The sequence below is a fragment of the Mus pahari genome, chromosome 22 (assembly GCF_900095145.1).
Source record: "Mus pahari chromosome 22, PAHARI_EIJ_v1.1, whole genome shotgun sequence".
NCBI classification, from domain to species: domain Eukaryota; kingdom Metazoa; phylum Chordata; class Mammalia; order Rodentia; family Muridae; genus Mus; species Mus pahari.
This window is the reverse complement of record NC_034611.1, coordinates 35,756,423-35,773,880: the sequence shown is the minus strand read 5'-3', so window position 1 is coordinate 35,773,880 and position 17,458 is coordinate 35,756,423. Positions and strand designations below refer to the sequence as shown.

Here is a 17,458-nt window from a genome sequence, read left to right as displayed (position 1 = left end):
TTCACCGGGTGCCTCAAATCAAATGTCACAACTGATCAGTCCCATGCTGTGCCAGTTTCATTAAGGTAAAAGAAAGCACCTTTTCATAGCTCACAATTCAAAAGCTAATGAATATTCAAACAGGACCTTATTACTGTTCATAAACCTTAATAGAAATTTAAATGAAAGTGCAAACAGCAGAAGATAGCATTGTTCAAGTTGCTGAAAAACGAAAATCATGGGGCTGAGGATGACAATTAAGCAAATGAATGCTAATTAAGGCTAGAAAATATGATTTCAGATTAATCTCCAGTGATAAACCGAGTCCAAATATTTATTTTACACAAAACAAAAATACACTTTTCAAACGAAATAAAAATCGGAATACTGTAGAGAAAAATAAAAGTTCATGAAGTAGAATCTTCACTTAAAGGGTACGCACTTTAAAATGGTTTTATGTTTCATCTGTGTATATGGTTCTGCATATATATTTCAGTCCCCATATATGTATTCTGAATGAATAGCAACTAACCTTGGTGAGAAGTTTTACACTTCATTAGGGGAACACGCTAGAGTGTGTGCAACTTCTCCCATGTCAAGCTGGGAATGGAATACGGTCGGCTTTATACCCTGACATACGTAATGCACCCCTGTATCCCTGACTTGTGAGCCTCTATGGAGGCAGTTCAAAGCTAAAGTGTTGCTTTCTCTTTCTTTGCTGATAATAGTATGCGTTGAGTTCCTTCTTTCTAATTAGTGGCATATCCTCTTTCTGGTAGCCAAGGCTTTGGAATTCAGTAAGCTAATTTGCTCTGTCCAATTTGCTTGGTGATGATTTACAAGTCCGTCTCCTCTGCCTAAGTGAGTAGCTGCGCCGACTTGGCTGAGTTTCAGTGGGGTCATTATGTTTCATGGATCATGCTCTATCTCATTCTGTAAAATATTTTCGGGCTGTTAATTTAATTTTCAGATGTCCGAAATTGTTAATAATCCTGCTGACAGAAAAGCAATTATACAGGACCAAAGCCATTTAAGCAAATTTCTGATGTTTATCCCTGTGGCTTTTTGTTTCTTCTACTTCATAAAACTTTCTTGCATCAATGTCTGGAAAACACATTTTGCACATATTCTATGTTTTGCGGCTTTGAAGGAAAGGCAAGGAATATTCATGACTGCCATTTTTGCCCACATTAATAATAAAAAAAAATAACTAGGCAGATTAAGTGGAATATCTTTCGCATAATGAAAATTCAGGTGAGGTTTTCCGTAGACTGTATTTACAGGTAAATGCATATCTGGTACATTAGCAATGAAACAAATTTGCAATCAGAAACCCGTTTTCAACAACATTTATCCCTTTGCAGCAGTTATGAAAACCTAGCTATAAACCGAGGATGGCCAGGGTTAGACCAGCTCCCGAAGTGAGATGTGTGAGTGGCCTCCGTGGCCTCAGGAAGCGTAAACACCAACCAACAAGAAGGTTACGTTGCATTTGGCAGTTTCCAAAAGTCTCATTTGCTCTTAAACCTAGAACACGGCCCAGGTGGAAAGACTGCAAAGAGCTGCAAACGCTCACCTGGACTGCTGCTGTGTGATAGCATATAATTTAGGTATGCCATGTGAAATCAAGTTGGGAAGGAATGGGTGACGTTGTTTAAACACATTTAAGACTTCTGTCTACTTTTTAAAAAAATATATACAGTCAATTTTTTATTAGATATTTTCTTCATTTACATTTCAAATGCTATCCCCAAAGCCCCCTATACCCTCCCCCCGCCTTGCTCTGGCTACTTTCAATAGCGTGTATTACACACACTATAGTTTTCAGTGACTGCTCAAGCTCTTCTTAGTTGCAGACACAGGAAGTCTTGGATTCTCAGTGCTCTGGAGAAAATGTGGGCTATAAATACACCTTGCTTAGTTCCTGCCACAGAGAGCAAGCTCTACTGTAAAACAAGACTTGAGTTTTGAAAGTTACACTAAAATTACACTCGCTACTTGAAACTGTAAAAGAACTTTTACAGATATAATCATGATAATTGATGATATGGGAGAAAAGGGTGCCAAAAACCCTTGGAAATGTGTAATATTTTGAAAGCCGCCCTATTGCACGAATGGTGCACCGTGCCACAACAAATGTCTCAGCTTTTGCACAGGAAGCCATGCCCACTGATCTTTTTGCACACCTACCTGACTTTAAACCCTCTGCGGCCAGTATATCCAGGCACACGCTTTCAGAGTGCATAGACAGAACTATTAGCAACTGATGCTTGCGAAGAGTGAGCCAGGCAAAAGAAAGGCCCTTCAAATACAAGGCTTTGGTTCAGAAAAACTGATATTTTCCTCAAGTTCTACTATTTTAAGCTTAGAAGATAGGCACTGCCAAAGTATACCATCTATAAACACAGATAACTCTGAACTAGTCAGATTCCGAGGTCAGTTCACCAAGTAATAGATATAAGAGAGTCATAGGTGAGCTGATGCGAAAACACAATGCACTCTGTGGTTACCTTGTCATATCTAATCTACTTTCTGAAACACACAGTATATCTACTCACGCCAAATGCTCAGTTAATTATAACCCATGGTTCATTTCTGAAAATGAAGTCTAAAATGAAATTACATAACATTTAACAACCAATTGCGTGATATGACACTAATTTATACTGTCCATACTTATTAAAATGAAATCAATATATAATTCAATTGGAACTGATGTGAAACTAATAAGCAATAACATGAACTTGGAAATATTTGTTAAAAAGTATTAATATGGTGATGCTATCTAAAAACTTTTAGTCGAGTTTGTATTGAATGATTAACAAGTACATTTCCCACCTATATGTACAGAAATATTCATATAGGACAATTTGAACTAGGGAAAGGATATAATTTTCTTGGTTTTCGAAAATTCTTCTGAAGCATGGGAGAGATATAAAAAAATACACCATGCAATACCAAGCCATATAGTAGACTGTTACCTGTATTTGGAATCTATACTAAATGATAATTAACATAGGATCTTAGGGAATTAAGGCATGATTTCCATAGATAAATAGTAAATCTCAATAGCATGATAACGAAGTTGGTAATTTTTATGAATCCAGAAATTCAAAGTAAAATAAGGCTGAAAAATATGTGTTTGGTCATCTGGTAAGATCAAGTTTGAACTTCTACACAGACAAAAATAATCTTTTATCTTAACTTCTGATTCAATTTCAAAGTCACATTTAGAATACAGAACAAGGCCTTCATTTTTGTCTTGCAAAAATACTAAGCACGCCTATTTGTGTGTGTGTGTATGTGCGCGTGTGCGTGTGCGTGTGTGTGTGTGTATGTGTATGCACATGCATGGATAGAGAAATTATTCTCTGTGGAGTAGAGAAAAAAATTACTTGAAAACACAGTAGGAGGTATGGTGACAGCACACAGGACACTGAAGATGAAAGAAAAACTAGAGACTTTAATATGGAAAGACGGTCCAGGTAGGGTCGGTGATTTGTGTTGATGGAAGACAGTACACCATTTGTGGGAAATACAAGAAGATGTGGAGGGGGACCCTGGCTGACAGCAGCATACTTCAGTCTGTTATGAAGCATCAAAGAATTGAATGAGCATGGATTTTTTTCTCCTAAAGCTTCCCAAATTACAAATCTATGAGCAGAAAATAAAAGGAAAGAAGGAAGGAAAAGAGAAAGAGGCAGGCAGGCAGGCAGGCTAGCCCAGAACAGCTTATAGCCTGATGAAACTGTGAGGAAAAAAGGACTGAGCTGAAGGAAACTCCTTCAGAATTCTAACTCAACAAACATTGGTTATAAAACAAATGGCCTTAGGTTACTCATTTTAGGGTAATTTCTTATCACGGCAATAGTAAAGAAAGTTTGTGCACTTCCCTTTTTAATACCTAGAGACCAAGGTAGTGATTTCAAATATCATGATGTGCCCCGTCAGATACTGCCATGAAATGTACTGTAAATAATTTTGAACGTAAGCCCCCAGCCCAACATTTTATAGGGAGACATTCCACTCCACAAGAGGAAGAAACTTTGTATGTGCGTGGAAGAACTTTAGTGAAACTCTTGAATTTCTTTTCTGTTTTGGATTTTTAAAAGTACTTTATTTTTAGAGCTCATCATATTATCTAGACATATTTTCTAACTTTATTTCAAGGAATGGAGTAGACATATATCAATACTTCTAGCAGGGCAATGAAGAAAGATTAATCAACAAGTATGAAATGACCTATAGGCATGCGTACATACTTGCTAATTCTTTTGGCATTTGTAAGTTTCCATTAGATGATTCAAAACGGAGAAGTGAAGGTTCTTTAGAACTCTGTGTACTATAATATTGTAGAATAACACAATAATTTTCTTTCACTAAACACTTTTGTCAGTACACATTGTAAATTCACAATTTAATTTTAAGCATCTTTTGAAGTGAAAGATCCATGCGTCCTCCTACCTTAGTATTTCATTATATTATATTTAGCTTTCTTCCTATTCCCTAACAGTATTTGTTATCACATTTTAAAACAAACAAAAACACATACAATTTACTTCACTTACAGAGGACTAGTGCCTAAGTATAATGTTCCAACATTGTATTGTGTATATAGCAAATTGATTTCTGGGACAAGTAGGTGTATGTATACAATGTCAAAACTTGATCTTACTAAGCACTGAGCTTTAACTGCTTAGGAAGGGTTAATAGCACATTATATACAGTCACTAAAATATTTTAACTCATAAAAAAAGATTAAAGACAGTTGAGTTGGCAGCAATCAAGATCACAGTGTGTAAGACAGTCTGTGAATTACCTGGGTGGAGGGACGGGTGCTTTTAGGCTAAAATAAACCAATGTCATTGTGTAACAAGTAGCCGGAAAAAAAAAAAAATCAGTCGGAAGTGAGATGAGATGATATTTTTTCACAGGAGCCATCATTTCAACATGAAGTTTCACGAAAAAGTGAGTGTTATGTTTACTCGACAAAGCCGGGAAGAACTGTGTTCTGGTTAGACACCTCCCTGAGTGCATGCAGAAGCTAAGGCAGACGATTTTCAGACCTGGTCAATGCCTGCTGCAGAGATTGATCAGAACTACACGTCTTTAGAGCAATAATTACAGAAATGATCTGCTAATATATCAATGAGAATTAAATTTTCTTCTCTAGAATCCCTAGGTAATTGCCAACTACTGTATAGATGTGGAACTAGTCTTAAATGACTGACCTTTACAGTAAAACATCTCAGAAAAGTGGGTCAGGGTCAGTGTGGTGAGTTGTGGGGACTCCTGCTGGCAGAATTCCCAAAGATGTGATCCTGCCAATCTCTAAGGAAGGACTATAAAAGCATCGGCTGGTAAAAAGTTAATGTGTAATTCCTGGTCATTTTTAATCTTCACAAAAAATCTTCTGGATTTAAACTTCTGAATACAGCAGGTGTCAATCAGGCAACTTTCTTTAGTGAGACGTCCTCCTCACTAAGCCTTATTCCCCGAAGAAGAATAAGGAAACAGCCTCCCAGGAAAATGGGGGAGAGGTTGAGGACCTCTATGAGAGGAGTTATCTAGCTTTTCAAATCAGGAGCCATTTCTTTAAACTAGTCTAGCTGCTGTCAACCAACATTTGTTTGACATTTACTAGTGTAGAAAGGACTTTTAGATGATCTTTAGGAACTTGGGAAATTCTTTGTTCATATGTTACACACATCCATATAATCCTTAGGGTTTTCATTTTGAACTATGTTTTGCATCTTATAACACTACAAGGTAGAGAGATATTGTTATTTCTGCTTTATTATGAATTAGTGGAGTAATATAGACACCATGAAGCTTATGAGAAAGAGGCAGCCACCAGGTAAGAGTATGCTTTCCAGTCCTAGTTCTCCTTTTTGCCCCTACCTGACGAATAATTCAGGGTACTTCATCTCCCGAGAGAAGTAGGCAGTAGAAGCATAATTAGAGTTCCCATGTGTTCCTGAAGGTGCTGGAAACTTTATATACTGGGGCATCTCTAGAAGAAGTGGGTCACTTTTGAAGCAGCACCTAGTCCTGGCCTTTTTTTCTGTCTTTGTTCTGTCTTTCTTTCTGTCTTTCTCTCCTTTCCTTCCTTCCCGCCCTCCCACCCTCCTCCCTCCTCCCATCCCCACTCCCAGCCTCCCCCACCATCTTTTTTGCTTCCTGTCTGCACTGGTGGCAGAATCCTCAGTCACATGCTTCATCCACCATAATTCTGTGCCTCTCCACAAGCACAGAATCAACAGAGATGACCATGATGAGGGCAGAACACCCAAAACCATGAGCCAAAATGTCCTTTTTCCTTTTAACTCATTTATAACAGAGGTTCTGTCCCCAGTGAGTAAGAAGCTAAAAAGGGGCTGTGGAAACACTGTGGGTATAAGCCATGCAATGAATAAATAAATAAATACATAAACAAATAAACAAATAAATGCTCGTAAAACCATGCAATCAATCAATCAATCAATCAATCAATCAATCAATAAATGCTTGTAAAACCTGATGGTACCTGAAGAAGGTAGATCAAGTAGAGATTAAAAAAAAAAATCATCCCTTTTAAAATGGCAAGGGCACACATACACTACAGCACTTTAAAAGCCCAAAAGTAAAATTGAAACTCTCTGCCTGACATTCTGTGTTTTAAAAGATATCTTTGTTAAATCTTTAGTCAAAGTAAGCCCAAATATATGGAGTATTTAAAAAATCTGCAGGCTGTCATTTTCATGACTGTTTGAGAATCGTGATGTTTCTTTCTGCAGCCCTTCAGAAGCTGAGTCATTTATCATGTGTAGACCTGCCCGTACCTTTTATCAGCTGTTGTCATTCATACACAAAGATGCCACATTTATTGGCCCATGTCCTCACTCATGAGCATGAGAAACTCCTACCAAAATAGATAAAAATAATAGTAATAAAAATAAAAAAAATAATAGTAATAGATTCAGATGAATAAAACTGCCCAAATATCACTTAGTTAATACAAATTTTCTAAGGAGAATGAATTTTTTTTCTGTACTGTTTTAGAGTCTTCTCCTCTTTACAGGTGGAAAGTGGTGGATGGGGCTCTATGATCTAGAGATGAGATGAGCCAAGTGTCAAGATACACTTAGCATTACTGTTGTAAAAGGAGACAAGGACTAAAGTAGTTCTTCTTCAAAGCATTCTAGAGCAGGTGCCCTGTAAGGCAGAGCCTGACAACTCAAGGGCAGTTTCCATACTTTGCTGAGAAAGCTTGTGTCAGATATACACTGGCCGTACCATAAGTCCCTCTTTGTGTGTTGCTTAACCGATATTTTTTTTTTTCTTAGCAAGATTTCTTGGTGAAAGAAGCATTTATTTTTCTATACAGCTTCCTTGAATGCTTTCCTTCTGAGAAAAGCTACTTATCTGTTCTATACTGACATTTTGAGTAGCAGCGTCTTTTCAAACAACTACAGTATTGGTCAAGTGCCCTTCACTGTTACACTAAAATGGCCCACAGCAGATCACCATTAACATTCCTATTGATTTTTGGATGCGAGCACTGTTCATTCAGAACTTCAGCACGTAATTTTTTCCACGAGTGATTATAGTATAATAGTAGAGTATAGTGTAAAGAATTCTAGGGACTACAGAGATGATGGATAATGAAGTCTGACCTCCTGCCTTCTAAAAAATCAGCTGCATTTCTGTCACAGGGTCCCAAGTATCTTAGGTTGGTCTTAAACCTACTGTGTAGCTGAGGATGACCTTGAACTCCCCATCCTCCAGTACCTGCTTCCTGAATCCTAGGTCACATGTATGCAACACCATGTCGCACTCCATCAACTGAACTACATAGTATAGACATAAAGGAAATCTTAACTCAAAAAAAAAAAAAAGACTCAAAGTAGGAATGTACACACATAGTTAGACTGTAAAACACAGTGGAAACAATGTAAGCCAGGTGCCAGCAAATCTTTTGGCTACAGTATATAGGCAAACAACAAAATATTTTTGCTCTTAGCCTTATAAGTTGTAACTTCATGTTTTGGAAGTAGAATATGCATCCAAATTAGTTATCAAAGAGGCGGTGGCACTGTATGTATAATATCTAGAGATATTTATATATACAAGCTAATGTGTAGGCAGTATCCACCCAGGTTGAAGATTGGCTCATGATTCTCAGGTCAGTAGCCTTAAGTAACAACTAGTTAAAACACCATTTCCCCCTACTCCAGCTAATATATCATTTGTGTTGCTAAGAACCACACATATGTTTATGTTGTATTTCCTCAATTATTCTGATGGTTCTTGAATGTTGGTATAGAGTATAGACAGAAGAGTGAGGATAAGAGTCAACCCTCTGGCTTTGCAGTGGGGTTCACAGCTTCTTTGCTGTGTGATCTTGAGCAATAAAATTAACCACAGAGTGCTTGGGATTCTGAGGTGTAAATAGAATTATCCATAGTTTACAAATAGATAGTAGTAGAAATGTATGTATGAATTACATTTAAGTATAGAAAATCACTCTGGCTTGAAGCAAAAAAAATATTTATTTATTTTTGTATATTAAGATAACTGATGTCTGGGACCCCCCTTCCAGAATAATTCTTTTCTAATATCAGATACTCTAAATTCCTGTTCTGGCACGGGTGTCTTTCACATGTGTAGATGAATGCACTGGCACGGCGATGCACAGCTGGGTTTGAGAACGATTCTTTTGAAGTGTGTTCAGGAACTTAACATTGTCATTTTCAAGTGTGAGTCCACTGCCTTTCATAACAAACACTGACCTTGTTAGGTAAGCAAATAATTACATTTATAGTTTTATCAAATAAATGACCTAGTTATCACTGCGAGTAAGATAGAAAACTAAAGCCCACATTTTAAGTCATTTTAAATGGATCCTTTATAGTAAAAACAAAATAAAATTATTCAAGTGGGGAGAAGATCATCAAGACACACCCCTTTCAAAAAAATGCCATGCAGTGTGTGGTATAGAAAATAAAGACCAAGCGATTTCACTTTTCAGTGCTGAGGAAAGTCTTGAGGAATTTTCCAAACCAGCTTCTTTTTTGATAAGCCTGTCAGAAAATCTGGCTCCATTTCTAACTTTGTGTGAGTCTCAAGCTACCCGCTGCCTTATTTATAGAGTCAACTATTAAAGTTTGCCTTGCTTTAAAGACAGAATATTTACGGAATGGATTTTATCAGTAAGTATATAAAGCCTTGGCTCTCACCCAAGCCCCCTCTAAAATTACAAATGGACCTCATACACATGTAGAAGCACACTGATAATGACCTCTTACAGGCCAGAGTAACGTTTTCAGTTGAGGATGTTGTCAGGTTTTATAAGGGAGAGAAGATTGTATTATACTCTGGAAATAAAATATAACATTTCAGTATTGTTCACTTCTGCTTATCAGTTTTTTATTTCAGTCATCGTCACAGGAGTCATCTGATTTAAATTTCACATCCTAGCCTATGTTGATTACTCTGTCAGGAGAAACTGAGAAGGAAGAAAGGCGGGAACGGAAGGAAAAGGCAGAGGATAAAGCAAGGGGCTCAGAAGAGACACAGCCTCACCACTTTAACGTTAATTAGAAAGATGAGTTGAAAAGTCACCATCTCAATTGGTTCCATTTGTTTACGGAAATATAAACATCCATGCAGCTTAAGGGATGGTCCTCAATATCAGTCTAGATTTAATACTTATCATGAAAACTGAGTGCAAAAGAAATAGTTTTCTATAGCCTGGTAAATATGCCATACTTACTTTTGTACCTTGTACTTTAGAGCTGTTGTGTCACAAGGCATAAGCTTCCACCAAGAAAGCCATAGCTAAAAACTGCATTGAGTTTCCTCCCATGTGTGATACCTCCAGGGGTACATGGCGTTGATTGTCTATACAATATTTTAGTTTCAGAAGAGATTAATACATATTATCTCAAGTGGCTGTTTATACCCAGGAGCCACTTTTTTGGGCACTTGGAAAATACAGTTTGCAACAAATACATATAGGTAGGGAAAGTTACCAATTTTGGATATGCTTTGTTTCAGATATTAATTCATAAGTAAATGGTTTTTCATCTTGGACATCCCCTCCCTAAAGAAAGACTCACTTAAGAAGCTGACTGCTTAACTGACCGACAAACTACTCATTCTAGAATCCTGTTAAACTATCATATGTGTACAAAAAAGGATGAGGAACTCTGATGTGTCTTAATACCAGAAGTAGTTATGCCAAACCAACATTCAAAGAGGAAGACATAATGGCTAAGAACCAATGATTACTGGTGCATACGGATGCACCAAACAGAAATTAGGATCTCACAGGCTACTTCTCTGTGCACTCTCCTCACTGGCTCCTCCTCAGTTCTTCCCCCCTCTCATTCCTCCTCTTACCTCCTCCGCTCCTCCTCCCTCCTCCGCTCCTGCTCCTCCGCAGTGGATCCTCTTCTCTGGCTCCTTCTCTCAAGCTTCTCCCCACTATCCCCTCCTCATTAGATCCTCCCAACTATCTGGCGTCTCCAGCCAAAAACCTACAGAGATCAGCTTCTGTCTGTGGCTCCGCCTGCTCCATTACTTCTATTGTATAAGGAATGTTTTCTTTATGCAAAATGAGTTTTGGCCAGCAAAGAAGTACCACCATCTTAATAGCGAGTAATGAGTTGGGGGAGACTGGTAAGAATACTAGCTTGCAGGTCTCGAGGACCTGAGTTCAAATCCCCAGAAGCTAGAATAAAAAGGCAGCTGTAGTCACACATGCCTGTAAAGCCAGGACTATCAGGGTCAGAAACAGTAGGTCACTGGGACTTGTTAGTGAAGCCAGACTAGTTCTGGGCTTAGTGAAAGACCCTCTGTCAAAGGCACAAAGTGGAGAGCAAAAGTGCAGAACACCAAACACTCTCTTCTGGCCTCTGCATTCTCTGGCATACATGCATGTGTATACACCGTATATGACATACAAGCATGGCACATACTCTCACCCACAAAAGACATGTGGGCAAAATCAGTGCGGAGACAAGTACTGGGAAGTTAATACCTCTAGTCTCACCTTTTATTAATCAGTGGTTGGCCCATTGACCTAATGGCTATGTATTTCTACCTCCTGTCTATGATGCCACTGTGTTAACAAGCTGTAACACAGAAATGTGGCCTGTGGAGTGGAACACATTTATTACCTGGCGTTCTCTTTCCCCTTCCCTTCATCTCGCCCTCCCCTCTCCCCCCATGTGACTTTCTCTGATGTAGAATTTGTTTGACTATAAGAAAACAAAAATAGAGCTCCTAGGGAAAAACCACCAACCAAAGAGAAAACAGGAAGGGACCCATGACACCAACCGGATATGTAGCAGACAAATGTCAGACATCAATGGGAAGAGAGGCCCTTGGTCCTGTGAAGGCATGATGCACCAGTGTAGGGGAATGCCATGACAGGGAAGCTGGAGTATGTGGCTTGGTGAGTGGGGTGTGGGTGTGGGGAGGGGATAGGGGTTTTTTGGAGAGGAAACCAGGAAAGGGGATAATATTTGAAATGTAAATAAAGAAAATATCTAATAAAAAAAAAGAAAAAAAGAAAAAAAAGAAACTGTCAAAGTTTAGGTTTTCTCATAAAAATGCATTCTGCTGACAGTTGATATATTTGATAAAGAGGACACAAATATAACTCTTATTACCTTTCTCTTACAGTTGCAATATGGCCACTCCTAGCAGCCATCACACACACACTCCTCACACAGAAAATGGTAAGACAATGTGGAGTGCTTTGGAGTTATGACAGAAAAGCCTGTGTTTCCAGTACACTTGGATATCTGTTTATTGCTCATTTATGCATTTACCAGGCTGGGCAATAAAGCTGAATGTGTGGTCCAAAAATTTAGGAGAGGTGTAATTAAGAAAAGACTCTATAGCAAGGAGGAAGCTAGCATTGTCCATCACTGCCTGGGAAGAGGGAGATGTTGCACTTTATCTGACGACCCCCTCCTGTATTCTTAGACTCAAATTATGGTCCTATAGAACCAACAGAGTTGCCTAAGACTTGTGTAGTTAAAGACCATGGGTCGTGGATGATAATACAACTGGGACTTGGTGGGGGCGGGGGAGATTGATAGTTTTAAATCCCACTAGAACGTCCTGTAGATAAGAAGAGACCCTTCCTCATTTTCTCATTTCAGTGTTAATTTTAGGTTAAACATCCTTTTTAGAGATCCTTTCCATGAAACTGGCAGACTATTCACAAACTGTGACCAGGCTTTGGCAACATCTCTTTGTTTTCTGAGATGTGAAGCTTATATGTTCATTGCATGTTCAATTCTACTATCTCACTTGCTTGCCGTAACAGCTGGCTGGGCTTCTCATTATGAACAATGCCCTAGTATTTTAAGACTCAGAGGTTAGTAGAAAGCAACATGCGTATTTAGGCAATTCATATTATAAATCTGATCTTTATTTTCTTATTAGTAGAGAAATAAAAACACAAACTCACAATGATACATTCTGACTACAGCCCTGACACATCCCAATAACTGATGTTGCAAATATCTTTCTGCAGATGTTCACCTAATCTGTTCAGTGACCAACATGCTCAATTTCTCTTTCAAATGAGTACATATTCCAGTTTGTCCAGTAATAAATATTTTCCAGTGGTACCCCTCTCTGAAAAATTTGGTAAGACTTATGAAAACATCTCTCATTTCTGTTTTAATGTGTCACAGATGGCAAACAAAGCAATAGTGTACTGTATTTTATTTAGAAACTGTTCTTATCAATGAAAAATGAAAGTCATATATTGTATGGTTGATATTTATTAAAAATTTATTTTGAATAGCCAGTGCTTTATACTATATTTTAAAGTAAGTTCTTCTGAAATTAAAAGACGTCTATCTCATATACACTTAGGTATATAATTCTTATATGTATGCATTATGTGATTAATGTATGTTTACATTAACTATGTATGCATATATGTATTATGTGACTTATGAATTATATATGTATGCATGTATACCTATGCTATACATACACATATACTTATATAATATGCATATATGTATGCATAATATATATATATATATATATATATATATATATATATATATATATATATATAAAATCTCCAGTGGTAAAAGATAGTTAACATTAGGCACATAATCATATAGCTAAGATAAATATTTAAAAAAAGTTGAGTAGTACATTATAATTCCACCACTAAAAAGACATATAAGGAATGCTAATTTTGGTGCCAGGCTACTGATTTTTAAGAAATAATCACCAATGTGACTCTTGATAACAACACACTACATAACTCAAAATGATAAAAGGATTATGAAACTTTTAAAAATGACAGTTGTTGAATATAGGGAATACATAAAACCATACAATATATGGATTTATCAAAATATCACAATATACCATAAATACGTTTGTATTAATGCATCAAATATTTTTTGAAACTACTAGGAATTGCATCCCACTAGCCAGTTTGGAGAACTGTGTGGTCCCTTATTCCTCACATAAAGACATACCGGAGAACCCAGTCACCAATGCACACATAAACATATGGCTACACACACATGAGCAACATATATAATGAATATCGAGTTGAATAAGTGGATAAAATCCTGGAGTGGAAAGATCAAACTTTCAAGTCAGTCTAGTGTGGCTGAAAGTGCTTTCTGCCTTCATAGGACTTGAAGTCATGAACAAAATGTTCATGAATTACACTCTCACTTACTAATTATGGCATCTTAGCCCAATTGCTAAGCTGCTAGGAACCTCATGTCTTCATACTTAATATAGAAATGATAGAAGTGACAGTAAGGATTTTGAAAAGTAAGCAAGGTTTGTCAATAACCTGAATAATTAGGGAAGGAAGAAATTAAAGTGTAAAACTAACTTTACAGTACATAATAGAAATTCAACCTATTTCTGTTATTTCATCCCAAAGTTAGCTAAAGCTTTATAATGAGGTCAATTTCTCTCCTGTTTGTTAATCGAAACCATGATTATAAATTTTATATGTATTTATTAGTGTCATGCGCGCATGTGTACTTGGGCTCACCTGTGCCATGACAGATGTTTAGAAGTCAGAGGATAACTCAATGAATCTGTTTTCCTCTCCACTGTGTGGGTTCCTTGAAACTTAGAGTGAAGGAATTGGTTGCTAAGATCCCTACACCTGAATCATTTCACTGTTTTTAGAATGTGATTTTGTACAAGCTATCTAAACTTACACATCATTCATAAACACACATTTTCATGTAAGAATAATATTGACTATATAATGTATTGTATTGTAAATGCTGAATACTTATTACACTGGTATTTTCAGAGTATAGTGAATTTTCTTTCAAAGACTTGTTCTGCTAAGTGATAGAAAATGTGACTCAAATCATTATTATAATTCTACAATAACTTTTCTAAAGCTTAGCCCATTTTCTTTTTGTTACTTGGATGCTTTAAAGTGCTTTAATTCAACTCTTAGGTTGCATTATTATATTAAATATACCATACAATATATAAAATGTATTACATATTTTATAGATACTATAGATTTATAATACACACACACACGTATACATTAAGAACAAAGCTTGACTAGCACATATAGGATGTGGAATGAGGAAGATGAGAATTTAAAGACAAGTTGACTTTGACTGCTGATCTCTGCATTATGCTGTTCATACACAGTGTTTTATCATTCTGTAAGAATGTCCCAAGTGTCATTACAACATCTATACATCAGCTATTACATAACCACCCTATGGAGAAGTGGCTTACCTCTTAGCCAAAATTCTATAACATATCATAAACATAACCATGCTTCATGTCTGCTAGCTCAACAAAGATTTCACTGAGCCACCCATGAAGGGGAGGAAGAGTTGTGATGAAGCTGTGCAAGATAAATAATCCTCCTTCCCACGCTCCATTTCTAATGCTCTGCTCTCCGTTTGAAGGAGATATACACTTTCTATTCATGCTGATTGTTGGAAACAAAAGGGGTAAAGAAAATGTTATGCTTTCAAGTTAGATAGCTATAAATTATAAAAATGACAATGATTTAGAAATGCAATGTTCAAAGCAATTTAAAGATTGTTTTCATAAAAAATTAAATATTTTAAAACAAAAAGGGCACGCTTAAAGGGCTGAGTTGTTGATAAGCTGGGTATATGGGAAAGAGAGTGTAAAATGATGTGTAGCTAATGATTTGAAACCATAATTCACCTTGCTAATTTCGTTTGCAAAGTGTTCAATCTGTTATCACTTACGCTTATGCATTTATATTTTTATTTTAACCATCATACTTTAATTTAAAAACTGATTTTTTTTGGAATCATAAGATTACTAATGCATTTTTGAAATAATTTTGGTTGTTTAAAATTGAGTGCTTCAAAATTTACAATAAGCATTAGAAGAAGAAGATGTGAATTTAAGTACGCCGTGTAGGCAAATGCAACCTGAAGGCTTTTCTGTCATCTGTATGTGTTTAGTGCCTGTTCCCAAGATCATCTTTATGAGACCCTGCTTCTTTGAGATTTGAAAGAAAATATCATCGTTTTTATGTCTTTTAAGAACCAATCTGTCAACACTGGTATCAAACAACTTTGAACTGATGCTGAATTGTGTAACAAGTGACAATATCAACTCCCTAGACAGGCAAAATGCTTGCTTCATGAATGCATTCTGACAGGTCAGACACTAACCTGGTACTTAGAAATGAGCAGCAGCATTCGGCTTCAACACACTAACGGGGCTCTTGTTTTCTTGGAACTAATATTTATATCCTTTGGAAAAATGCTGAGTGTTAATGGTCATTACTGTGTTTTTGCTTCATTGTGATTCGGCTCCGGACCGTCCTTCTGATGAGGAAATGGCTGGCCACCTGCTTGTGGATGCAAACTCTGGTCCCTGGGTACTGCTGTTTGTAAATGACTCCCGCGGGCAGCAAGACATCGTTTTTCCCAGGTGGGCCACTCATTTACTTTCTGTTTTCTTTCTCCCACTATTCATCTATGTTGACAAGTGTCAATTATGGACAGCAGATTTATGGGATGGGAAAGATAAAGCCCAATTTACAAATCATTTTCCGTGCAAGCCGACAGGTGCAATGACAGAGCTGACTTGCCGTAATTGAATTTCTTGCTGCTATCTACTCAGTCACAGGACGATGTCAACTTCAAGGATGTCAGCTGAGGAGAGTCTTAATACTCTAAGATTTTGAAAGCAGAGATGAAAATATATAGCCTAGGTTTTAACGATGGACTCTGAGTCTTGTTGGGGTGATATATCTGGGAAAACTAAAGTAGCTAAATTTGAATCTACTCATATTCCTGTTAAGGATACGTGTTCTGAAGTAATAAATATTAATTCAAATATAAGTTTTAACATTCTAAAACTGAAGAATATCTTTCCATTAAAACTTACGTAAAAGTTATATACCTATATATATATATATATATATAATATATAAAGAAAAATATTAAAAAATTAACTGGGATTCACTTTTTGTATCAGGCTGGTCTTTGACTCTTGTAATACTATCAAGTATTATACACATATATCACCATATCTAACTATCAATTTCTATTTTTTGATGAAAAACAAATTGTATATTTATTAAAGGGAATTTTCCAAAGTACAGAGATTTTAATGTAAATATCACATTTATATGAATTTATATTAGCAGTGTTTCATTTCAAATATATTACATATCATTATAAACATATAATGTATTTCAGTGCAACAAACTATGATTATATTATTATTTATCAGTTTCAATACTTAGTCGTACCTATAATTGTCTTTTTAATTATATATTTCTATACAATTAAAATTATAATTCATATAAGGAATGGCCAAAAATCACATTTGAAGGCAACAGAATATGGAGTAAAATAGAATATTAATCCATACATGGCTTTGTTTGGACACAACTTATTGAAGTCATATAGAACATGAGAACACTTTCTCAAGCTTGATGAGATTGTCTGGTGGTCATTTATTTTAAAAAAGTTTTTATTGAAAGGTTATGATCGCACTTTTATTCTGTGGAATCTAGAAGAAATTTGTAAATCCTACAATATTGATTACATTTTGAAATTGAGAAGAAAAGGGAAGGAAGGGAAAACTGAGGACGAGATGGCAGAGGGAGGGAGGAGGGAGGAGGGAAGAGGGAGGAGGGAGGACAGGGAATGAGGATGGGTGGGGTCCTCAATGAGCCTGGCACTTGCTGACTTGGCTTACCTGGGAGGCCAGCAAGCTCTAAAAACCCCAATGCTGAGATGACATGCTCCGTGCTCTTGCTGTGTTGACTGAGCCATCTCTCTACACTCCTCAAAAGGACTTTCAATGTGGCCCATTTTTTCTCCACACTTAATTATTCAATTATTAGCCATTCTTCTTGGTTCCGTTTTCCACATTTGATAATATTTTCATCATATTTTTGTGTTAAGATTTCTTACTACTTCTTTAGAATATATAAATAACACTACTCCATTAT

At 36.6% G+C, this 17,458-nt stretch overlaps 1 protein-coding gene across 5 annotated transcripts in view; it reads right to left on the bottom strand.

Moving 5' to 3' along the window:
• The window catches only part of Epha7 (EPH receptor A7), a 162,882-nt gene that overhangs the window by 31,971 nt on the left and 113,453 nt on the right, over positions 1–17,458 (bottom strand). The window lies entirely within an intron of this gene.